Genomic DNA, 26,211 nt, shown 5'->3' with positions numbered 1-26,211 from the left:
TCCGCAAGGATACAGTCGATGCAGCTCCGCACCACCCTTTCCACTTTCTCGCGCATTCCCCGGAACCAGTAGTCCCTTTTTACCAACGCCTCTGTTTTGGTAACGCCGAAATGGCCACGTTCGTGAGCTCGTCGGACCACTTGGGTTTGCATCGACTTCGGCACGACCAATAGCGGTGTGTCTGATACTTCTCGATACAAAAGTTCGTTTCTTAAGACGTACCCGTCGGCCTCGTACTGCTTTATGTCGTCTCGGATCTGTCGCAGGTCATCCTCTCGCAACTGCGCTTCTCTCAAACGTACGACAATCCCTCGTTCGTCTTCGTCTATTAGCATGACCTCGGGTAGGGGATTTCGACTCAACGCGTCGACATGCATCATACTGGTCGCGGGCCTATGCTCCACCTTATAATCGAACTCCTCTAGGAGGATCGCCCACCTCGCGACGCGCACGCACAAGTCCTTTTTCCGCATTGTTAACGCGAACACCTGACAATCTGTAACGATTTTGAATAGAATGCCGAGCAAGTAGACACGGAATTTCTTCAGCGCTTTCACGATGGCCAAAACCTCAAGCTCGTAACTGGTGTACTTCTCTTCAGCCGGTGAAGTTTTTCCGCTCGAATAATACACGGGGTGAAAAACGTTGTCCTCGCTGTCGCGTTGCAGTAAGATCGCTCCGTATCCCCCGCTGCACGCATCCGTATGCAGCTGAGTCTCCGCTCCAACACGATACAGCTTCAACAGTGGCTTCTCGCTTAACGCGGTTTTTAGGCTTCCGAACGCTTCGCGCTCGCGCGATTCGAACCTGAACGGGACATTTTTCCTTAATAGATCTGTTAATGGTCTCGCGATGACAGAATACCGGGGCACAAACTTCCTAAAGTATCCCGCTAAGCCCAGGAAACTCTGAACATCTCTAGCCGATCGGGGCTCCGGGAAATTAGCGACGGCCTTGGTTTTGCATTCAGATGGTTGAATATTACCGCCCTCAATGATGTGGCCCAAATATTCTATTTTCGTTTGTAGGAATCGACATTTACTCCAGTTTACGAGTAGTCCGTGTTCACTAGCAACACGCAGCACTGTGCTTAGTTTCTCTATTCCACTCGAAAAGTCAGTCGACGGCACGATCAGATCGTCCATGTACGTCAGCACCACCCCTGTCGCGATCAACTCTTTAAAAACTGCGTTTATAAATTTCTGAAAGACGGCTGGCGAATTGCACAGTCCAAAAGGCATTTTGAGGAATTCGTACTGGCCTGTGAGGACTACGAACGCTGTATACTTCCTGCTACTTTCCCCAACAGGAACATGAAAAAATCCGTTCTTAAGATCCAACGTGCTAAATACCCTCGAGCCCTGTAGCGAATCTAGTTGGTCTTCGATCAAGGGCAGTGGGTATCTATCTTTTACTACCTTTTTATTTAATTGTCTATAATCAACGCAAATTCTAGTCGAGCCGTCTTTCTTTTTGACCAAAACGATCGGACTGGCATAGTCGGAATGTGATTGGCGTATTATTCCATCCTCCAGCCACATTTTGATCTGTTTGTCGACCTCGACCTTGTCTTGTGGAGATAGTCTTCGCGGCCTTTCGTAAACCGGAATATCGTCATGCAATATTATATTCATTTTGATTCCTACTTCGCGCGTTTTCTGTGGCCTATAATTTCGGATTAAACTCTCTACTGCCTGCTTATGGTGCACGTTTTCGATATGGGATAAATCTACTCCACGCGCCCCCGTCTCTATGTCTACTTTAAAAACTTCCGGAATCCCATCGGAGTTTTCGTCTTTTAATCTGAAAATGGAGATATCTCCCCTCCTCCTGTTCATCTCAACGGTATCCAGGAAGTCTGTGCCTATTATCAACGAACGGTGCATCATAGTGTTCGGAACTACATGCACCGTTATATGATATAACTCATCATCTATGACAATATCCGTTGAAAATTTCCCGAGCGTAAGATTGTTCTCGGATCCGATACTGCGAAACTCGATAATTTCCCGAATTAATTTGGGCGCTCCAATTTTGGCATGTTGATCCGCCCGCATCAGGGTTAATTCGCTACCGGTATCTATCAACGCGCTCAGTTCGCAATTTCCAATTCTAACACTCTTACAAACCGCTCGCAGCGACTTTTGTGTATTACAAACCTCTTTAGGGGACTTACCCAGATCGCTGCATTTCGATGCGACGTGTCCGTACGATCTACACTTGAAACACTTAGGACCTCTCGATCTGTTCGGGCAATCCGCGATTACATGTGCTTTATCGCCGCAATTGTAGCAACGCGTCTTTCTCGCACTTTCACCTTGACTGGGACTGTTGTTTCTCTCAACTCTGGCCGGCTTCGCAACCGACTTCGTCCTTCGGCTCTTCTGCTCCTCGTACGCGATTAGCCTCTTCCTTAGCTCCTTGATGGATGCAGCACCATACAGCATAGATTCATGGACTTCTTCGTCTATTATCCCGTCTATGATGTACTCTACTTTGACTTCTTCCTCTATATCGGCATGACTGGCTATTTCCAGCATGCGATACATGTAGGCCAAGCACGCCTCGTCGCTTTTCTTTCTCGTCCCACTACGCTTTTTGTGTACTTGCCTACTGTTGGACTTTCTGGAGAACTCTCTGATTAGTCCCTTCTTCAGCTCATGCCAAGTCCTGGCATGGCACTCGAAGCTTGCGAATATTTTCGCCGATCCCCTCAGCAGCTTCCTCGCGTAGACTGCCTTCTGGCCGTCGGACCACATACACGTGTCCACGACTTCTTCGAATGATTCGAACCATCGCTCCACGTTTTCACCTTTGTCGCCGCTAAACAATTCTAATGCGTCTTCGACGTCTTTAAAGCTTAATACCGAGACGGTACCTGCCTTCTGGCGATATTCATCACGGTCCGAGCACATCGCTCGCGTACCTCCCTCGTGTTTTATTACGTCTCTCTCATCTTCTTCATTGTCACTTTCGTCGTCGCTTTCTTCTTCCGACGATACGTTGTCTCCTTCCAGGGCCGCCTGTAGCCGTGCGCGTAGTTCAGATTTTCTCCCTGTGACCTTTAACCCCAAGCTAGCGAGGCGCGCTCTCAACTCCTTCGTCCTCAGCTTCTCGAGGTCTTCGTCTCCATCCTGATCGCGCTCAGCTCTCTGCCCACTCCTTAGGTTTCGCTGATTTACCGATTCCTCATCGCGCTTCGATTCCTTCGAAGTTGATTGACCAGCCTTATACGCTCGGTTCAGCCTGGCCATCAGCACTGACTTCGAACCTGATATCGGCAGATTCAGACTTGCGAGCTTATTTCTTAGCTCCTCCAGCGTCGAAACCTCTTCAGTCGAAAACTGTTCCTCTTCACAATTTGCCATTTTCAACTCTTTTTTTTTCAGCACAATTAGTTCCGTTAAACGTGTCGTTCTCTGTCTGGTTTCAATCCCGGACGAGCCCCCAATTTGTAGTATCGAAAAAGGGATAGGATTAGGATAATTTAGGTTTGTAAAATTCTCCTAATACTATTTATTAAGATAAATAAAAATAACAAAGATTAATTGGACAGAGAACGATAAATGTTCAACTTGAACTAAAACTCAAAAGTCTTATTCCGTTCAAATCACTCTCGCAACTCTATAACTAACAACTCGATCTCTCTACAACGCTAGCAACTCTACAACTCTCGTCTTCGGCATCTGCACTCGCACGCTCTCGCTTCTCAACTCATACTGCACGCCTTTTGCATTCGTTCTCGCTGGCGTCTCAACTAACTCTACCCTTAGCGTCTCTTTGTCTTTTCTCGTCCCATCGAACACATGTCCCGAAACCCCGTGGCCAGGGTCACGCAGGCTCTTTCCACAAAACTGTCCACTTGAAAAGACCGACGACACATTGATGTACTCGACGGCGCCACGGCCCTCGCCACTTTGTATACGGTTCGGCCGCTGTTTTGGGCCTTTTGCCCACGATACTACACAAGTTTCGAACAATTACAATCGGACTGGATGGCTACGATTGTTGAATTACAGTTATGGTAGAATCTAGATTACAATGTTACGGGATTTTCCCAAAATTCCAAACGGAAGATTCCCGTGTTCTTTCATCTCCGATTTATATTTATGTCGCTGGTAGTTCTTACGCATTAGCTTATCGACGGCCTGGCTGGGAACGATCAGGGAAGCGAACTTTTCTGCCCGCGCCTGGAGTGATGAATTCCTGAGTCGTCTTTGTTTTTCTCGTTTCAAACATCAGGTGGTATTATTACTTCGCGATTTTCGCTGTAATGGTGGTCAGTGTTATCGTGCAATAAAAATTCACGCGTTTCGAACGGTCTACGGGTACGATTACGTTCTTGTTGCTAACTTCAATAGCAATGGTACTTTTTGCTCTCGATATACATTGATGCGGTCCGCCGTAGGGTGGTTGTAAGGGGTTTCCGATGGCATCGTGACGTAGAAATACGTAAGACGATGTTTCGAGTGGAACACGGAGGTTTCTTTTTCGCCGTGTCGCGTAATCGGGTGAGGCCTGATCTTTTCTATCCGTAGTTTTAGACGGCTTCCGTATTTCGACTTGGCCTGTTGCTTCGTTGGTACACAGAATTCTGCCGGCAATCGTATGCTGGTGCCATAAACCATTTCGGCTGTCGACGTTTTCACGTCCGTAATAGCTGTTCGTATGCCTAATAAAACTATTGGCAAGATTTCTACACAGTTGCTCGTATCGTGGCATTTGATTGCTGCTTTCAGTTGTCGGGGCAGGCGCTCTACCATCCCGTTGGTCGCGGGGTGATAGGCTGTCGTTCGTAAATGCCTAATGCTGAGGAACAGGCATAATTCGTTAAATAAGTTTGATTCGAACTGGCGTCCTTGATCAGTCCTTATCCTTAAAGGTACGTCGAAACGGAATATCCACGTGGAAAGGAGGGCTGAAGCAACGGTTGCCGCCTCCATGTCGGCGATGGGAACGGCTTCGGTCTAACGCGAAAAACGATCGATTTTCGCCAGGCAGTGTCGGTATCCTAGCGTCCCGTGTCTGGGGGGGTTTGTCATGAGGTCTTCGACGTCCTTTAGCTGTTGATCGCGGAGGCATTTGCCTAGCGTCACGTTCCTAATTATGCTCTAGCAGTTTACATTTCTCTAATCAAGTTGTTTGAATGAACTGTAATTTATACCTGTTAAATCAGTGTATACTTAATTGAACCACCCCGATTATCCTAACAGAAATAAGGTATTCGATCTGTTCGTGGCTGTTAGGAACATAATACATTTACACTGTACATGTGAATGTGTGTGTAAGCGTCAGAGGACGTCCAGGCCTTAGTTGGGACAAAAGACAAGAGTCAGTCGTTACAAGTATCTGGAAGAGTCGGTTGGCAACAAGCGTGCGTGCGAGTAGGATTTCGAGGTCTTTAGAGTATAAGATATATGTATAACTGTTGTGAGCTAAATAAAGGGAATTATTTGTATTTCCGAATCCATTCTATATCTTTACATGGTAGCAGAGCGTGGTTCATAGTTTTGCCAGTTATTTTGGTGCATGGTTTTCAATATTGCGAGTTATATCGAGTGAGTCTTCAGTAAGGAAAGAAACGTTCAAAGGTTACAAAGAGGAAAAATACATTTCGAGCACGAAGGAACGCTTGAATAAGAGATAAGGAATCATTTAAAATGGATAGATCGGAAATCATGATACCTATTTTCGATAGTGAGGATTACGGTATGTGGAAGCAAAGAATAACGATGTTTCTCAGATATAAAGAATGCGAGATTGTCACAACTAGGGTGAAGACAGAAACAGACAATGAAGACTGGGACAAAAAGGATCTAAAGACAATAAATATAATTTATAGTGCCGTCACAAATAGACCATTGGAATATATTAGAGAAGAAAAAACGGCGTATGAGATAGTAAAAAAGTTTGATGAAATGTACTTGAAAGAGTCGACGGCACTACAGGTCGTATGCAGAAGGAGATTGGAAAAGATAAAACTTGAGAATTACAGTGATTCAGCATCGTTCTTTAGCGATTTCGAAAAATTAATAATCGAATTAAAATGTGCGGGTGCACAAGTGAGTGAGAGGGAAAAACTAACTTACATGCTGAATACGTTACCCGAAGATTACAGCTAGATAGCGGATATAGTAGGTGCACTGAAAGCCGAAAATCAAATGGTAGCGTATTTAAAAAATAAAATTGAAATAGCGGAGAAGAAAAATAAGTCCAATCGAGGAGAAATGCAAACCAACTCCTTTTCTGCAAAAAAGGAAGGATGCTTCAGATGTGGAAGAGTAGGACATTTTGCGAGAGAGTGTCAAAGTGGCGTCGAAGCCGGAAGCAGTAACAGTTTGTGGCTTGGATCAACACGTGGTCGCCGCAGAGGAAGAGGAAACAAAGGAAATACGAGCAGGGGACGTGGAAATTTCCATCGTCAATCAACAACCGGCGATGTTTAAATCGCTCGAGATTACTCTAAATATATTTTGACATAGTAAAAATAAATTTTAATTCAAATTTCCCGCATAACACCACTTTTTTAATTGCTAGTTTCCAGCTGAACACAGAAGATGGCAGGACAGTTCCTAATCAATACAAATTGATTGTTTGATGCGTATGAAGCTGTTTTACCTTTCCCTACGCTAGTGGCGCTGCGTGATTTTCTCAATGTTATCATTCATCATATCGATATAATATGGCGTTTACACTTTGGACACTTTTTGAAGCGACTATGTTGTGTTTGAATGCGATCTGCGTTTTAAGCGAAGAAAGATTTCTTGCAAAAGGTACACAATATCATCATATTTTTGTTTGTATTATTCTTTTATACTGAACTTTTTCCCTGCATAGAAATGAAGAATTTGTAGGTTATGTTATCTATTGTATTTACATATGTGTATCGCGTAGTATGATAAATATATAAATCATATGTATATGTTTTTACTTGTATATTGGAATATATTACTTAATTTTTGTTTAAACATTGTTACAGTTGGTTGGGCGTCGTGGCAAAATGTTCAAGGCTTCGGAGAACCTCCTACAGTAAAGTCACAAATTTTGAACCTTATTAGGTCCATACGAACGGTTGCATGAAGTAATTACAAACAAATTATTTTAATTCGGTCTAAAATCGAATTAGAAGATTCGAGAAAATTCCTTTGATCTCGTTCGAATCGCGAATGCATCGCACCACCTGTTTCCTAAATAATGTAATTTCTGAAAGCTTTTCATAGACCAGTTCGATGTTAAATTAATCAAAAGTGCTTCTGAGAGAGAACGAGTCGGTTTCTTACGCGTTGTCTGAATCCATCACGGAATACTTCGTCGGTGCTGGCAACCTTTGTGTTACGTAATTCGTTGTCCGTCTTTCCAACCTTTGTGTTACATTTTCATCGATTCGACGCGGTAAATGTGGCGATCGGGTGCAGAATGCCGGAAAGAAACGGGAAATTGGTCGTAAAAGGTGCGCGATCCGATAACGCGAGCTGGGGACGCATAAAAATACGAGTTAATCTAACCTTAAGCATCCTAAGCAAGCGACGATCCAAATATTGATCGTCACGGAAGCAAGGAGGCCAAACACGATAATAAGTAATGGAGAATCATTCTCCGTGGAACGTTCAATTATCAAAATAACCGGACTGTTAAAATATCGTTAGAGACGTTCTATCGATCGAGGTTCAACGATCAAGACGGTAGGAAAATGCCATGGACGAAACCTTTACGTAGGAATTTTTCATTTAACATAAAACAGATCTCTATCAAAAGTACAAATCTGTGTTTGTTTCTCTGCACAAAATTAGCGTAGTAATTCACAATGAAAATCGATCAAAATTCAACGAAAAGCATAAGTTCTAAAGGAAAGGCGAGTTACCTTTAAGTAAAATTTTCAGATTGAAAAGCATATAAATTTTTCACCACAAGGATGCAAGTTAGAAAATTTCCTATTCAACAATTGTGTCACAATTCTATTTCGAAAGAACAATCATAATTTGTTATTGAATCTGTCACACAGATAACACGGTAGACTCGTATAGAAATATTCTAATGAAAATCTTAATCGAAACAAGATTAAGACAAATATAATGAACAAAATTTAAAAGCACGAATAGAAATATAAATTTCCATATATTAAGTTATACCGGATAAATGCAAATTACAAAATACCCCTACGTACTCTAACACGACAAAATAATTCTGATTTGTTTCTCTCTAGGAAATTGTCACTTGTAATGTTAATTAATCAGAATTTCTCGACTAATAGCTTTGGTAGAAATCTCTACCTACGCTCTGCTATCCCCGACACGGCGTTCTTTGAATTTATTAATTGTAGCGTTAATGTATGAGTTAGGATAAATATTACATTCTAAATAGTTTAAAGGAATACAGCTTCTGTTTAGTTTTAAAATCAGCAGACAACAACGAGATGATACAGTTCTTACGAGACACGTAGGCTTAGGTTAAGATATGTGCATGTGTGTACAGCTAGTGCATGCGTGAGTGTAAGGGAGTATTCGCCAGTGAATGTTTCTTCTTATCTAGCGATAAAATAATAATTCAATTTCCAGAAATAGACATCCGCTCTATCATCCTTAGATAGTTCAGCTTCTGTCTAGTTATATTAGTTAGAAAATGCAAAGCAAACTGCAAATTCTTAACCTCTTGTGTGCGATTCAAAGTTCGTGTCGTTGAATTTTCACGTTGATATCGAACATAGATGTCGTGGTCCGCGCGGTAACTTCGTCGGAGCGATAACTATCCAACGCGTATTTGCATACAATTTGAATAAAACGTAGGAGACATCGTTGAGTGTCGAACAAGAAGATTAGTGACGAGATCTGGCATGTCAGTTACTCGTTAAATTAGCGGCACAATTTCGTGCGCGTAATTAAAATTGATCGTTTAACCGACGAGGGGGGCGTGTAATGCAATGACGTGACTATAGACATCGCATTGTTAGATGCTGCGGTCTGGTCTCACGCGACGGAAAACTGTGGTTTAATCTAAATAGACTCTATGGAACAGATTGCCCGTAGCCAATAAAATCGATGAAAAGCACGCACCGTTTTTACAAAAACATCATTTACGCGATACATGCAAGTTTATCGATTAAAATGTACACATTGTGCAACGTAACTGCGTCGGAACGTTAGGAGTTGATCGACAGTTTTACCGATCGAACGTGCAGCTTTTATCTTTGAATTGGGCGCCAGAAATTCCACACATACCTAGAAATATCAATAGAGCAGAGTATCGTAACACAAACTTACCCTCACTTTAACTTTAATCTACGCTTGATTTCCAACACAATTTCCAATTTATCGAATTGCGTACTGAAAAAAGTTTACAGTTTATCAATAGTTTTACATAAATAGTAATATTTCCACATAGTACAGTGCAACATGAGGTCCGAAATCGCTGACAAAATTAGGCAATAACAGGAAATACATGCAAGGCAATATAAGGTATATGTATAGCGTGGAAATTGTAATCGTTGCTCGCTCGTACCGCTCGCTCGTAAAAATCTAGTCCAACCTCACAACCGATCCGACACGTTCGCAAATTTGAAAGAAGTCGCCTCCTTATCGAATAACGAACGCAAGAGGGCTTGGTTTTAGGTTAGGCTATAGTTTTCGAGCGAGCGCAGCGAGCGCGGGACGCGTAAAGGTGTGTCACAAACCAACGGTTGGGCACATAGGGACATTGAAATATTCGCACCAGCCCGAGGAGCCGGAAGTCTTTATCGAACTACGTACTGACAAAAGTTTACAGTTTATCAATAGTTTTACATAAATAGTGATATTTCCACATAGTACAGTGCAACATGAGGTCCGAAATCGCTAACAAAATTAGTCAATAACAGGAAATACATGCAAGGCAATATAAGGTATATGTATAGCGTGGAAATTGTAATCGTTGCTCGCTCGTACCGCTCGCTCGTAAAAATCTAGTCCAACCTCACAACCGATCCGACACGTTAGCAAATGTTAAATATGTCGCCTCCTTATCGAATAACGAACGCAAGAGGGCTTGTTTTTAGGTAAGGCTATAGTTTTCGAGCGAGCGCAGCGATCGAGGGACGCGTAAAGGTGTGTCACAAACCAACGGTTGGGCACATAGGGACATTGAAATATTCGCACCAGCCCGAGGAGCCGGAAGTCTTTATCGAACTACGTACTGACAAAAGTTTACAGTTTATCAATAGTTTTACATAAATAGTGATATTTCCACATAGTACAGTGCAACATGAGGTCCGAAATCGCTAACAAAATTAGGCAATAACAGGAAATACATGCAAGGCAATATAAGGTATATGTATAGCGTGGAAATTGTAATCGTTGCTCGCTCGTACCGCTCGCTCGTAAAAATCTAGTCCAACCTCACAACCGATCCGACACGTTCGCAAATTTGAAAGAAGTCGCCTCCTTATCGAATAACGAACGCAAGAGGGCTTGGTTTTAGATTAGGCCATAGTTTTGGAGCGAGCGCTGCGAGCGCGGGAAGCGTAAAGGTGTGTCACAAACCAACGGTTTGGCACATAGGGACATTGAAATATTCGCACCTGCCCGAGGAGCCAGAAGTCTTTATCGAACTGCGTACTGACAAAAGATTACAGTTTATCAATAGTTTTACATAAATAGTAATATTTTCACATAGTACAGTGCAACGTGAGGTCCACAATCGCAGACAAAATTAGGCAATAACAGGTAATATATGCAAGGCAATATAAGTAATATGTATAGCTTGGAAATTGTAATCGTTCCTCGCTCGCTCGTAAAAATCTAGTCCAACCTCACAACCGATCCGACACGTTAGCAAATGTTAAATATGTCGCCTCCGTATCGAATAACGAACGCAAGAGGGCTTGTTTTTAGGTAAGGCTATAGTTTTCGAGCGAGCGCAGCGATCGAGGGACGCGTAAAGGTGTGTCACAAACCAACGGTTTGGCACATAGTGACATTGAAATATTCGCACCAGCCCGAGGAGCCGGAAGTCTCTATCGAACTGCGTACTGACAAAAGTTTACAGTTTATCAATAGTTTTACATAAATAGTAATATTTCCACATAATACAGTGCAACGTGTGGTCCGAAGTCGCTCAGAAAATTAGGCAATAACAGGAAATATATGCAAGGCAAAATAAGGAATGTGTATAGCTTGGAAATTGTAATCGTTGCTCGCTCGCTCCGCTCGCTCGTAAAGATCTAGTCCAACCTCCCAACCGATCCGACACGTTAGCAAATTTGAAATAAGTCGCCTCCCTATCGAATAACGAATGCACGAGGGCTTGGTTTTAGGTTAGGCTATAGTTTTCGAGCGAGCGCAGCGAGCGCGGGACGCGTAAAGGTGTGTCACAAACCAACGGTTGGGCACATAGGGACATTGAAATATTCGCACCAGCCCGAGGAGCCGGAAGTCTTTATCCTATTGCCTGCTGACAAATGTTTACAGTTTGTGAATAGTTTCACATAAATAGTACTATTTCCACATACTACAGTCCAATGTGATGTCCGAAGTGGCTGACAAAATTAGGTACTAACACGAAATATATGCAAGGCAATATAAGGTATATGTATACCTTGCAAATTGTGATCGTTGCTCGCTCGCTCCGCTCGCTCGTAAAAATCTAGTCCAACCTCACAACCGATCCGACACGTTCGCAAATTTGAAAGAAGTCGCCTCCTTATCGTATAACGAACGCAAGAGGGCTTGGTTTTAGATTAGGCCATAGTTTTGGAGCGAGCGCTGCGAGCGCGGGAAGCGTAAAGGTGTGTCACAAACCAACGGTTTGGCACATAGGGACATTGAAATATTCGCACCAGCCCGAGGAGCCGGAAGTCTCTATCGAACTGCATACTGACAAAAGTTTACAGTTTATCAATAGTTTTACATAAATAGTGATATTTCCACATAGTACAGTGCAACGTGTGGTCCTAAATCGCTCAGAAATTTAGGCAATAACAGGAAATAGATGCAAGGCAATATAAGGAATATGTACAGCTTGGAAATTGTAATCGTTGCTCGCTCGCTCCGCGCTCTCGTAAAAATCTAGTCCAACCTCACAACCGATCCGACACGTTCGCAAATTTGAAATAAGTCGCCTCCTTATCGAATAACGAACGCAAGAGGGATTGGTTTTAGGTTAGGCTATAGTTTTCGAGCGAGCGCAGCGAGCGAGGGACGCGTAAATGTGTGTCACAAACCAACGGTTTGGCACATAGGGACATTGATCACACAAGACGCGCGAAAGGACAAAAGGAGGCAAAGTGACAAACGGAGCGAAAATCCGGGAGGGAAGATTCAAATGTCTCGAGGAATTTACGTGTCGTAGAATAGTGACAATTTACTTACGATTGATGAACGTCGTTTCGAGGGTAGCCGTAGCGGATACTGAACGAAAACCAAGAAATCGGCGAGAAAGGTAGAAGACAACCGCGTCTGCTCTTCACCGCGATACTACTGGCGGTGGTTGCTCTACCCACATCAGAAAGTGCGACCCAGAAAGCAACCCCCACCAGCCGTCGACCGGTCGCGATATAGCAAGCTACCCCTGTGAATCGGTGATCCTTCGATTTCGATCCACCTGATCAAGTTTCACCATTGACGTCGTTTACCACGTTGATGTCGAGGTGGCCGTCACGCGGTAACCAAGCATAATTCATTCCATCGATCAGATCTCGATGGAAATTAATATATTCTACCGATAAGGAATCGCTGAATATAAGTTCGCATAGAAATGTTACAGCTACGGTGCATTAAATAGATTCTTGATTTATTGCGATGATATTCATGGAAAGTTAATATAATTGTAATGGCAGAAGGTGATGGGTGGATGCAAGCGACATTCAGTTACACGCATAACATGATATCGATGTGTAACATGTATACGTAGATGGTACTATCGTACTTTCGCGTTGAAAACTTTATAGTTCAATTCCATTGTACCTTAAGTCGTCCTTGGATTTCTGGCATACGCCCCTATAAACCCTAGAATATCTTAGGAATTTGCAGATCATTTCCGAGTCAAGACATCGTGCAATTCGCCCCTCTCCTTTTCACGTTCTTTCTTTCTTTCTATCTCTTTCGTCGATAGAATTTTCTTCTCCAATACCTTCATTTATCGTTGCAATCTCTTTTAGCAATCTCTGCGCCTTTTGATCGATGATATCCGTTTGATTTTGTATCTTTACGTTGGTTTTTCTACTATTTCCTGGTATTGTTGTAATTTCTTCTATTCGTAATCGTCAAAGTGTCTCTCTCATTTCTAAAATCCTCCTGATATTGTTACGCCCACTTAAACATTTATTTTTATTGTTAGATCGTCCTTTTTGTTACGCGTGTGCTGTTTTCTTTTTACTGCTAGAATTTTACTTTTTGAGATCGATGCTGTTTTTCACTGGTGGAGTTCTTTTTCTGGCCCAAATTGATATCTTCCGTGGGTGTTTAGGTTCTCGAAACAATTATTATAGATATTTATTAATCCATGTGCACGTAAATCGAGAAAGAGTATGAGAAATATTCATAACATCTATTGTTTTTACGGCAGAATTCACAATAAAGGAATGCATGCCATTATGGTTCATTAGATTGCTTGAACAGGATTAAAAGCTTTATGATTCTGTTTCATACAGATTGTATACAAACGGACTAAAACGTATCACGATACGGTTAAATATTGAAACAACTGCAGATTGTAGCGAATTAAAGAGTTGCTCGTCGATCTTTCAAGCGAAAAGATCCCCTATTGACTCTATTGCTGTACGATCGCCGATATTTTTCCAAATTAACGTGTGAGAAATGTTAGCCGAGTTATAATTCGTTTATGTGATATATGTATCGCACGTAGGGTGTGTAAAACGTAAAATTTTTTTAGTCAAACTATGAGAGCATAATCTACAAGTGAAAATAAGAAAAAGATATTACATAAAATTTAGCAGTAAACTATTTATGCAAATGCATATTTTTTATGGATATAAAATTGATTTAAAAAATGCACCCGAGGTAGAGAATTATTTTATTTATTAAATATAACAAATAACAACATTTCGTTAGTAAGACCTGACATGAACTTGTAAATAAAATACTCAAATACATTTTTTATGTTTTATATTCTGTGTATTTTTGCAGCTTGAAAATTCCCACAAATGTAAATGTGTAAAAATAGTCGACCAACTCGTCATAAATCATAAATAAATAAATCAAATTTATTATATTGAAGATATCGCGAGAATATTATCAAATATAAACAACTAACTTATTAATTAGTTGTGTTAATTCTTCCTGCGTTGTTACTTTTATATATTCTGCAACAACAAATTTGTTCCCATGCGCATATTTTATATTTCAAACTGTGTTCGATATTGGCTGATAACTTTGTAATAAAGCGTTTACTGTGAAATTCGCTACAACAGATTTCTCTTATTTTCGCTTGAAAATTCCCTTACCTTTTTAACGACAAAATAGAAAATACCTTGTATAAGAATTATTGAAGCTAAAAAGCGTGGTAATAGCTACGTTTCGTTGCATTATGATTCTTCTGAGAATACTCAAAACGCAAGGACTCTCGCAGTAGAATAAGGAGCCACGAACAGACTTACTTCATTCACGTGATTGTAGTTGTATTGAGCTGCACGTCAATGCCATCTGCACATATCGACTTAGCGGATTCCACTCCGTGTCCCATCGTAATTAAAACGGTTTAAGATAAAGAGTTGACATGCTTGAACGAGTCCTCGTCGCCGGGAATTTATCCACTGTGCGAATATTCAAACGTCCATACGTACCATCGTAGTTGGCCTTAATTAAAATTTCTTAGTCGCCTTCAACAGTGGTAAATGGAACTCATTTTGCGGTTACTTGAACCGCTATTTCAACCACATAATACGCAAATTGTTAAATACCGATGACACAATGAAGGATTAAGCAATAAAGAGGATGGAGAGAGAATAAGGAAGTCGTGAATAACTGAATAAATCATGATTTAAATCCTGTTCTACATTGTAGAGTGCATTGTGTAAAATATATTCCTTCTTGAACAAATTCACCGATAGTTCCGTAGATGTTATAACGACCGGGTAAAGAACCATAGTTTCGAAAATATCTAAGAGAAATGTTAGAATAAAAATTAAGAATTTCCCGCGTATTTATTTCCGTAATTTTGTCACAAATTTGAACTGATATCAGTAATTTCACAAAAATTACAAAAAATAAATTCACTGTTTCAAACTCTAAAGTTAGTGTGTTCCCTTGAACGACGTCAAATACAATTTTCGTATCTGGGAAAACCACTCGACTTGAATTACAGAACATGCTGTTACATAACACCAGGAGGCAAATAAAAATGTAATATTCGAAAAGACTTGTTGATGGAATATGAAATATCGTCCCGGTGGTTCGATATTGGAGTTTCGCGACTCGATTCGAACATGTGTTTGAATTTTGAATACACGAAAGTTGGCCGTCTTCTGAAATATGGATCAGTGAAGTGTACACCGTGTGGCCTCGAATGGAGGCGTTTTCTCGCCCCTCTCCCCATCCCTCTCTCTTTCTCTCTCTCTCTCTCTCTCTCTCTCTCTCTCTCTTTCTCTCCTCCCTGCCATTTCGTTCTCCGACCAAATATTTGGTGCAAACACTCGACTCTGATTTTATAATTCCGGTCGAGTGGGGCATAGCTCTTTCAAAGAAACTGCCTACCATTTCAAACTAGTTTCGTGCTTTTCCCACCTGGCCATATATGCATAGCTACACAGTGATCCGTGAAACGAATGAATTTACTGCGACGGAAAAAGCAACTGTTTGTTTCTCTTGCGGCACTAAACGAATCCACAGCGAAACAGGCGAAATTCGTGTTCTCTTCTTTTTTATCGTATTTTTGTTTGTTGATTTCGAAATTTCTTGTTGAGTTTTTGAATGCTTCTCCTCTGTCTCTTTTTAGGTTTATCTTATTCTCCATTATTCCCTTAAGGACGATTTCAATCATTTTTCCATACAGTAAATGATTTGGGGCAAATCCCATTACAGTCTGGTGTTATTGTACTCTTCTACGCTTTCTTCTGCGATTTTTGTCCAGTTTCTCTTTTTTTTTCGAATTGATCTTACATCTGATGCTGTTTACTAATGTCTGATTTACCCTCTCGTTTAGTCCATTGGAGGATGGACAGTCTGTCGAGGTGAAAATTAATTTAATTTTCTTCTTTCTCGCATACTCGAATTTCTTTGGATGTCATTACTGGGCATCGATCTGCACGGATAATTTTTATGGAATCAGTTTCTCCAATCTTCATATTGTCCCAAAATTCCCATTAGGTTATTTGTTGACTGTATACTTTCTCTTTCGATTTTATCTTGGATTTCGATAGGTAATCCAATGACAATCAGGTGCACCCTCACATCTTCAGGCATTCTTCTTTTTACTTCTTTTACTTCCAATATTAGTCGTTCTTTCTCTATTGCATATTCTATGAACGAACCTGAAAGGTATATAAAATTGTAAGCATATCGTATTACCGACCAACCTTTACTCTTAACCTTTGAGTGCTGAATACTCGCGGCCTATGCCGTCCGTACTTACGGCGCGTATCTATCGCTGACGATCGCTATGGACGAAATAATTTTTCGGTAGATTGAACTCTATTGATTGACTATTCAAAGCACAAATCGTTATAAATTATAGCAATTCTTTTGCGCGATATTAAATGATTGAAGAAATTTTTTAATTATTTTTAATTATTTATTATAAACATTGAAATTTACAATTAACTAGAATTTGGGTAATAAACTAGAAAACTAAATTTAGTAAATAGAACACAAGTTAATAATTTAATTGTATGTGAAAATCTTAGTGCTTGAGGAAACTAACAAAACCATATGTAGAGTTTTCTTACAAGTGGTGATCACTTCAACAATAAGGAGACACTATTGGCATTTGTTTAATGCCGTAAGGAATGCATTTATATTTATTTCACACAAATGTAATAGTATTACTTCTACGTAGGTGTTTGGAACAATTGAGAAACCCATACATGTGTCGTTAGTCCATGGCAGTCACTTACAGAAAACAAGTATATATATCCTTAGTCCTTACTGATAGCTTTCACCAGACACCTATATGGGCCCACAGCACTCAAAGGATTAAAAGTTTTGAGAAATGCTTCCTCCAATCTTCCCAGTTGTGTCCTTCAGCTTTCAGCTGATTCCTTTGGTACCATCTTTCTGCTGTTTTTCCTAGATACTTTCTTAAACCTTTGACTTTTTCCTCATTACCTTTTATTTTGTATCTTTTGCATTCCTCTTCATGCTCCGATATCCAGTCTGTGGCTCTTCGAGTTCCTTCAAATTGTTCTATATTGAAGTTTATTTCCTCTATTTCCCTCTTATCTCATTTTCTGAGAGTCTCTAGAAGTTTTACCATGTCAATTTCCGTCTTTGCTTTTCTTGTGCGAGTTATTTCTGGTTCCTCTAAGACAATGTCTCGGAATGCGAAGCTTGAATCCGTATTGATATACAATGTTGCTGTCTCGTCATCTATTGTGAGTTTAATATTTCTACATTGGCCTACCTTGGTTAGACTGTTTGCGACCTTCTTCACTATTGGTAAACTGAATAATTGTTGATGGTACTTTTCTTCTTGATATTCCGGGGGGAAAATACAGCATATTTCGTCTTCTGGTCTTCTAATAGATTCTATATCTTCTCTATCTTCTACTGTTTCGCGTTCTCGTTCATGACGACGCGTAGGTTAACTTTCAGCAACATGGCGTAGGGAAAGTCGATTTATAAGGTTCAATAATTGGATAATTCAGGGATCGATTCTGAAGTCTGAAAATCGAGTTTTTTTTATTATGAAGTAATTAAAAATACAAAAATAAACAATTAATATGCGTCTATAACAATAAATAACGATAATTATCTACACGGGAAATAACAAGTCTTTGATACAATGTTTACCTGAAAATCGAGAATCGATTTTCAACGTCCTTAGCTACCAATATTTCTCCTTCAGTCTTTAAAATCTTAAATAACTATTCTGTAACCTTATCTGTCTCTAATGTAACTCTCTGTCCGTTCGTTTGGGAAGAACGTGTTTCTTCAAATGGCCGTCCGTAAAACAAAGGAAAATCGTTCTGTCCATGAAACACAGCCTGTCGTGCTATCCGTAAAACGAAAAGAATCCCTATCCTACATGAACTCTAGGGAGTTTACATATATATGTATGTATATTTTGCGCAATTTTGCATTTTTAAATTTCCTCTAAATGCGCGAAAGTTCATAGTTCATGTACGTAGGAGGATGATGACGTTGTTCAGTTACAGATATGTTGAACATTTTATCGAAATTGGTTGATCAATGGAATCAAGTAACAGACATCGAAAGATCTTTGCTATTTTCTTCTTCTTTCGACTAATTGCAATTTCTTCGAAATCTTTTTACACTTGGTCTATTAAATTAATCCTTCCAAATTGTCAAAAAAGAAGAAAAATAATCATGTCATGTTACAGTGCTAATGAAATGAAATTTCAAAATGTTTCATGTAGCGCGTACAATATGGACATACAAGTTTCCTATTGAAAATGTCAAAATACTTATGAAAACTTTATATCACGTACGCTGTCCCGCTTATCGTGGCCAATTTAATTAATAAGAAGCAAAGGATCGTAAGATCATCTTGAATCAGAAGACACACGGAAATTGGCAAGCGTAGACGGAAATTCAGGACGATAAATCGAGACGAGAGCAAGGAAATTGAAGTAGAGCTGAGGCAGATACCAGTTGTGTGGAATAGAAAAGATTCCAAAATGGTAGATAATGATACGAGGAAAGCCGGGTTACTCAATTATCCCGATTAATCGACTGTAATGTCTTCGAGGATGTCGCTAATTAATTATCGAAGTCCACGAAAGCTTAACTCGACGAGGATAAACAAATGTTTCATATGGTCGACCAGAGATAATTAATTTTCCTTAATCACGTTCGTCGAGCCAGCAGAAATTGGTTGGTTGAGTCTAGCGGAAGACAACTTGGATCTCTTCGTCGCGCCGCAGGAAAATCTGTCATCTTCTCTCCACGTTTTTCTTTTTGTCCCTTTTATGTTCGATGGCGGATCAATATTTCCCAAGTGACGGATTACAGGCCAGGCGTACCAGGAACTGCTAGACGAAGGTACGAGCTGCTTGGAAGCTGCATTAGCTTGGTAGCTTGTGGAATAATCCGCTTGAAAAGGAGCTATTCCGCGTGGAAGCTCCGGACGCACAAAACGCTGAGGAAACGGCAACCCCCTTATGAATTATTCCATCCCTTTTCTTGTATTTGAGAATTAAAGCACCAGTTCGTAGCCTGGTAGCTCTTGACCATAAGTTGAGTTCTATCGAATGTTCCATATTCTTCGACCGACTACAATTTCGGACAGAAATAAACGAACAGATAGTGGAAATAGGTATCGCTGAAACATCGTTGAATTAGGCCGCAATGGTTAGCTGGAGTTTTTGAAATTGTTGAGATTTTAGTGCCGAAGCACTTTTTGATCGACGCTTATTTTACATAATTTCATCAGTTTTGTCTATTTTTTGTTTTGTGGGATTAATCGATCTAATAAATAAGCGACTAGAAAATACGGCTTGTTTACACAAAAGAGTAGACGTGTAATTACAATAATTAGGTAAATAATCTATTGCACTGCAAGGATATATAATAAATAAAATTTAACACATTGTTGACCGGAAATTTTACTGAGAATTTATCTCATGTCATCGGTTATTATTTCGTAATTGGATGTGAAAGTAAAACAATATAAATAAACTTTAATAAATGTTATATATTTTTATTTCATCTTTTAATATTTCTTTTTCGTATGATAAACAGTGTAACAATCATCCGCGTGTAATGGTGCACAATTTGGCCATGAAAACACGAGTTAACTCGTGACCGGTCAAAGATGTGTTAAGTATGTACGACAATACTGTAATTCAATTAAACTTCATTAAGTGTACGTGTCTGACTTGAACGTATCTCATCTACTTCCGTTTCGACGAAAGCAAAGAGCTTCATATCGCAACAAACTGTTATATGAAACGAATTGAAAGTCTGATTTCGTTTGAAGGCAAAGGAACATTCTATCTGCTGTGTATATATTGAGTTAACTTTAATGATCCAAAACCAGAGTTTCCGGGAGGAATCTCGTATCGTATGCAAATGTGACCACAGTTGTTACAAACGTGAATTAACAAGCGCATTGTAACGTTAAACTGGTTGCATAATGCAGGCAAATGATATCCGATACGAACATTAAGCAATAGGTGGTTTAATTTTCGAATAAACAATGTGGGAAATTTAAACAAATTGGTTTTGTGTTTCTGGCCAGCGAAATTGCTCTGACTGACTGAAATTTCGCATCGAAATCGCAGAATGGAGATGTTCATGTTTCTTCGAATGGTGGTCAGGTGTCTGATATTTGGATAGGTGCACGGAAGAAAAATAGCGTGAGATCTCGAGTATCGATCGAACGTGGAATTCATGACGACGACGTGGAAAGTCTTTGGAGAAGAATAAGAAACACATTGGCCATGATGGTACCAGAAAGATGGAAGTAGAAGTCTGGTGAAGAATCGGTCACGTCTAGAAGAAATGGCGCGCGTGAATTGACCGCGCAAAGTGCCCGTTAAAAATGAGAAACTGTGTCCCGATCCTCAAAACGAGCAACCAGACGCGAAGGCTAATTACCGTGGCACGAAGCGAATAAGATTAATATTGGGTCAACACTGAGGATAACTATGGAGTTTCAAAGAAAACAATTTCGCGAATTTACCTCGTCGAAAACAACTTATCGCGAATCTAGATTGAAATTACAATTACGAAAGGGCGAGAAAGACGGACATTTAATCGATATTAATTAGCGTAAGAAAATTAAACAAGTTGTGAAATTAATAATACGCCCTGAAACACCCGTAAAATCTAAATCGAATATTGAAATTAAATAAAAACAAATTTAATAGTAAAATTAATAAGATTTTTATCATAACATTTTATCTCTACATATTTTTACATACGTTTCAAAGGAAATAATAATTCAATACTTTCTATACGATTGCCCTGACTTTTGACCAACTTCTAAAGACCCGCCTTTCCTTTTGACATGTTTTCGTGGAGTAATTAATCGTGAGACGAAGACCTCTGATCCTGCTCTCAATCGATAACCTTTCCACTAAGCAGAAGAATCAAGGTTCATCTCCGTGATATTTTATTCCCTCTGCTCTCTGCCTGGCGCGTCAGCTGCTTTCGTCGGTTTCCAACGGAACCATATAATTTTTCTGTGGACCAGTCGCGCCATCCAAAAGAACGAGCATTACGTAGTAGAGGCTCATCGAGAAATTCTCTTCGTAGATAGGGGAGAAAGTCTTTTATCGTATGTTATACGAAACTTGTTGAGTAATTAATTAATGAGGTAATGAGATGTAATGAAACACTATTATCATGATTCGATAACTAATCGTATACTTCGAGCATGTTTATGAAGCGTATGCTTGCAATAAATATTTTCAAATTTCCACGTACATTTACAAATTCTTTTAACATTTCACCGATACAATCGGTGTAAATGTGTTTCATTGTGGTTTCAACGAAATTTCAAAATGTGTAGATTGTTTCCTGTCGTTGATAAAGATAATTAAAAATAATTGTACCTACGAAACATGCGTTTCTGGTGGTATCGTACCACGAAATGCAAATCGATCCTATATAGAGACGTATAAAGCACTATGCTAATTGCACTAAATCCTACACACGGTGCAAAGGACAGATCAGCAGCTGTGTCAAAGCGATATGGCTAAGAGATATTTGTTACATGATCGATAAATACCTCGTTAATGAGAACGGTCAAATACGACGATCAACTGGTCGCTTTTCATATCAATAATTGCCATTTCCAGAAGATCTAATTAGTAACATAAAATAATAGGACGAAAGCACTAAAACGGCGAAACGTCAACTCTAGTAACAAGAACGTGACAGGAAATTTCAATGACCAGTCGATCAAAATCGAGTTTATCGTCTGAAACGCGTTCCCTTTTTGATATTTACCTTTATCCTTATCGGCGAGGATAAATGAAATTTCTTTTTTATCGAATCTTAAATACATTAGCGATACATTCTTTTTAATTACCACGAGCTTGTTTCCGAATTCAGTTACTCGAATGACGATCAATGGATTAAAGCTCTTTGCCGGTCGCCGACAACATTATAACGCAATTCCCTCGATAAAGTAGCTGTCATTCAGCCGCTTGTACCTCGTAGACGATGAATCGACAGAATTTAACGCCTTTGCCGAGACAGTAATGTAATTCGTTAGTTTAGTAACTCTATTCTTTCGCGGACGTGAAATTATTTACCTGAAATATGAAATTGCTAATTGGGAAGAAGATAGATGTAGAAGGAAGGTTCTGTATTGACAAATTAAAGCACCCCTAAGATAAACCCAAGAAAAAGAGAGGGAGAGACAGACAGACAGGGAGATAAGTAAGAGAAATCTAACCCAAACCTAACTCTTATAAATGTTTCTTCTCCACCCATATTTAATTATTGTTTGAAATGCTTCAATTTTGTAAAATGAAATACTCGTAATAAATAATTCTTATCCTCCGGCATTTTTAATTTCTGTTTGATACATTTGATTCTGTTTGATACATTTCTGTTTGATACACAAAATATTCATTACGGTACATGACTCTTATATTTCAATATCTTTAATTTGTGTTCGATACATTTCAATTTCCTTATTTACACAATATTCATTATAATACATAATCCCGGTAAATGTTTTTGCGATTATATCGTAAAAGAAGTATATTTAATAAAATCGTGAAGTTGTAGATCTCATGATAACCGTGTTTACAGCAGCGTTAATTTTTATTCAACAACAAATAAAGATATAGGTCGTTCATGATGTCATGTTCGTAAAATTTTGCGCAGATATTCGTAGTTCGTTATTAAAACAGATTTTTTTTTTCGTCTACGTATTTTTTCCTCGTTTTCCTGCTTCCGTCGGTAAACAGACGAATGTTCGACGATGTTATGAAAAAGGGGAAATATATACTCAGGGAAAATAAAACACACGCGCGTTATTTGGAAATGAATATCACGAACGTGTTAGTGCACGTCGGTGCTTCCAGTAGTTGATATCAGCTGGATTTATTACCAGAAAATGAAGTTGGAAATCTCGGCGTTGCAATGATTAAAAAGAATAGTCTCAACGAGATTTTTTCTGTCGAAAAATAAACCTTTGCCAATGGTTAGCTTTTCCCCGCTTTTGACTGTATACAGCCATCAACGAGAAAATCTCGAAGTAGTGCGAGTTAAGGGATGAACTGAAATTAAAAATTTTCAGTGGGATTAAAAATTTGATTAAATTGAAAACAAGGTAAAAAGTTTTCGCTATAGCAGGGCTATCATACCGCGAATGGTAGTACAGACGTGCTGCAATTCCGTCTCTCCCTTCGTATACCTTTTTTTATTACTGATCTTTAGCATCGTTAGGCTATTTTTTATTGATTGAACTACTCTCTTTGGTGTTCCTGTTTCTTTATCAGTAAAACTTCAGTTTAGTGCTCTCATCCAGTCTTTTCTTCTACCTTTTTTTTCGTATTTTATTCGGTGATATTCTTGATCTATTCTTATTCTTCGAATTTCGTGTCAGTTTTGTTTTTTATTGCTTTGTTTGTTATTTTTTTTTTTTTTGTATTTTATTAGAACTTCTCTTAATGCCTTTAACATTTTTTTAGTCTCAGCATATTCCTTTTTCGACATTCTTCGTTTAGATTGCGAAACTATGTTTTAGCGTCAATTTCTTTTCTCCGGAGTGTCTCCCTTTTGCTTGATAGAATCTGCATTTCTGATAGCGAAAATCGTTCTACTTTCCAAAGAATGTCCCGATAGTCTGTTTATTTTACCAATCTTGGATAGACACTGTCTGTGAAAGTAGGTGAAACTACTAAGAATCCCCCGGAAAGTTTCGCAGTGATCAGGTGGTCGACAATTTTGGTGAAAGTAACCACTAAATAACCAGGAAATGGACGTCGTCCACAGAAGGTGATTTGTCAAGGAAATAATTGCAAGTTTACACGGCAGCGTCTACAGAGAGACTGATTAGAGAGACAGATTATTCTCCGCCATCGATGTAGCTAGTGGACACTGTCCAAGAAAACAGTTGGAGCTGGAAGTGCACCCACGAGGCATTGAGTCATGGAAAGATTTTAGTGAGGATGAGCGGTAACTGAAGTTGCTGATCGATGGAGTGCACATTGCCCAGGGCAGAGACTCGAGTAAGGGTTAGTTATTACAAGTTACTAGAGAGAATAGCTTCGGACATTTTAGCTGATTTACAGAGAAAAATCTGACAGATTCGAAATTTGCATTCGATCCCAATAACAAAACTTGGATGAAACTCGAGGGTGCACTTTGTGGGCTTGAAGAACAGTCACATTTATAATTGCACATCCTTGTTAGTCGCGATAACTGGAGTTCAAGGGATGAAACCACCTTCCAGAATACGACACGAGAGGAGAACATTCTATTAACAAAACTTGAGTGCTACTTAATACGTTGGAAGTCAACATACAATTTTCTAAAGTGTACAAAGAATCATGGTCAGAAATTTTATTCATAAATGAATTCGATGGTCCATTCCAAAAGTAAAATAATAATTTTTTATTAGAAAGAATAATGGAACAGTCCGTTCATCGTTCGACCCGCCTGTGTACATTTGAGAAGCAGAGTTTTCCATAAAAATGCGGCAATCGAGGGATGCGCGATCATAGCCAAATAGATTTGAAATTGATATGGAAACGGAAGGTTTCCGTTGCAAATCATGTTAGCTCAATACGTTTATCAGCTGATTGACAAATTCTGTGATCACTATCCGTAGAAATTTTCGCTCGTTCTAATAATCGTCGAAGATATAATTCTAATGTAGTATCGTGGGCAAAAGGCCCAAGATATCGGCCGAACCGTATACAAAGTGGCGAGAGCCGTAGCGCCGTCGAGTACATCAATGTGTCGTCTGTCCTTTCGAGTGGACAGTTTTGTGGAAAGAGCCTGCGTGACCCTGGCCACGGGGTTTCGGGACACGTGTTCGATGGGACGAGAAAAGACAAAGAGACGCTAAGGGTAGAGTTAGTTGAGACGCCAGCGAGAACGAATGCAAAAGGCGTACAGTATGAGTTGAGAAGCGAGAGCGTGCGAGTGCAGATGCCGAAGACGAGAATTGTAGAGTTGCTAGCGTTGTAGAGAGATCGAGTTGTTAGAGTTATAGAGTTGCGAGAGTGATTTGAGCGGAATAAGACTTTTGTGTTTTAGTTCAAGTTGAACATTTATCGTTCTCTGTCCAATTAATCTCTGTTATTTTCATTTATCTTAATAAATAGTATTAGGAGAATTTTACAAATCTAAATTATCCTAATCTTATCCTTTTTTTTCCGATACTATACTAATTTGATTCCAATCTCGCGAATATTGCAATTTGGGAAGCTAATGAAAGGGGAAAGCCTATAAAAGCGTGTCGCGATATCGACGCGACAGGTGCTTGCCAATTTCAATGATGTATTTGCTCGGTTTGGTTCTATATGTTCTCTCAATTTCGTTATGACATCGTGCAGAAATCAATTCCTAACGATCACCCTTTATATTCACGCGGAAATTTTTAATCGCATCCAAATGTTTTTTGCGCTTTAGAACTAAATTAAGATTATCCACGAACCTTTAAGAACTTTTTCGACTTCTTCGGCAGTTCGCAATTTTCACGAATTATTTTCGTAGGACGCTGAACTTCAACATCAGCACGGCACTTGTTCCTTTCCGTTCGGTTCATTTGTACACGAACTAATGAACGGAAATTTCGATTTGAAAGTTCAAATTCTGTACCTAATTGAAAAAGTTATATTCTGGAGATTGTCACAAAGTGGATAAAGTTTCTCGTTAACTTCGTACCTCAAGATATCCGTCGTGATGAATTTTCGCGTTACCAGAAGGAAGAATGCGAAGTGGAACACTTCTGTAGCTAAAGAGTTAGAGAAATGGTCGCAATAGATTTGTCAAACCCTGATTCTTCTCCTTAGATATAATCAAACCACAAAATCATAGAAAAATTATTGAATTCACGCCATTTATTTTTTTTAATTTTTTACTTGGGAAAGTACTTTGTTACCAAAGATGGCTATAACGTGTCTGAAAGGTATAAGCA

At 39.5% G+C, this 26,211-nt stretch overlaps 3 long non-coding RNA genes across 4 annotated transcripts; all 3 read right to left on the bottom strand.

The window, feature by feature from the left end:
* Positions 1-12,738: 12,738 nt before the first annotated feature.
* On the bottom strand, positions 12,739-13,526 carry LOC125386933. The gene is made up of 2 exons (XR_007227541.1): positions 13,359-13,526; positions 12,739-13,280 (listed from the first exon to the last, which is right to left on the bottom strand). It is a non-coding gene; the product is annotated as an uncharacterized LOC125386933 (long non-coding RNA).
* A 463-nt stretch (positions 13,527-13,989) lies between these two features.
* Positions 13,990-15,889, bottom strand: LOC125386932. Its single transcript, XR_007227540.1, has 2 exons — positions 15,681-15,889; positions 13,990-14,783 (listed from the first exon to the last, which is right to left on the bottom strand). It is a non-coding gene; the product is annotated as an uncharacterized LOC125386932 (long non-coding RNA).
* Positions 15,890-16,904: 1,015 nt separating this feature from the next.
* Positions 16,905-25,054, bottom strand: LOC105666051. 2 transcript variants are annotated; one of them, XR_007227539.1, is made up of 3 exons: positions 23,429-25,054; positions 17,934-23,341; positions 16,905-17,804 (listed from the first exon to the last, which is right to left on the bottom strand). It is a non-coding gene; the product is annotated as an uncharacterized LOC105666051 (long non-coding RNA). The 2 variants fall into 2 exon arrangements; XR_007227538.1 differs by having other exon boundaries at positions 17,934-25,054.
* Between the last annotated feature and the right edge of the window lie 1,157 nt (positions 25,055-26,211).

The sequence above is a fragment of the Bombus terrestris genome, unplaced genomic scaffold (assembly GCF_910591885.1).
Source record: "Bombus terrestris unplaced genomic scaffold, iyBomTerr1.2, whole genome shotgun sequence".
NCBI lineage: Eukaryota > Metazoa > Arthropoda > Insecta > Hymenoptera > Apidae > Bombus > Bombus terrestris.
This window is presented reverse-complemented; position numbering and strand designations above follow the sequence as displayed.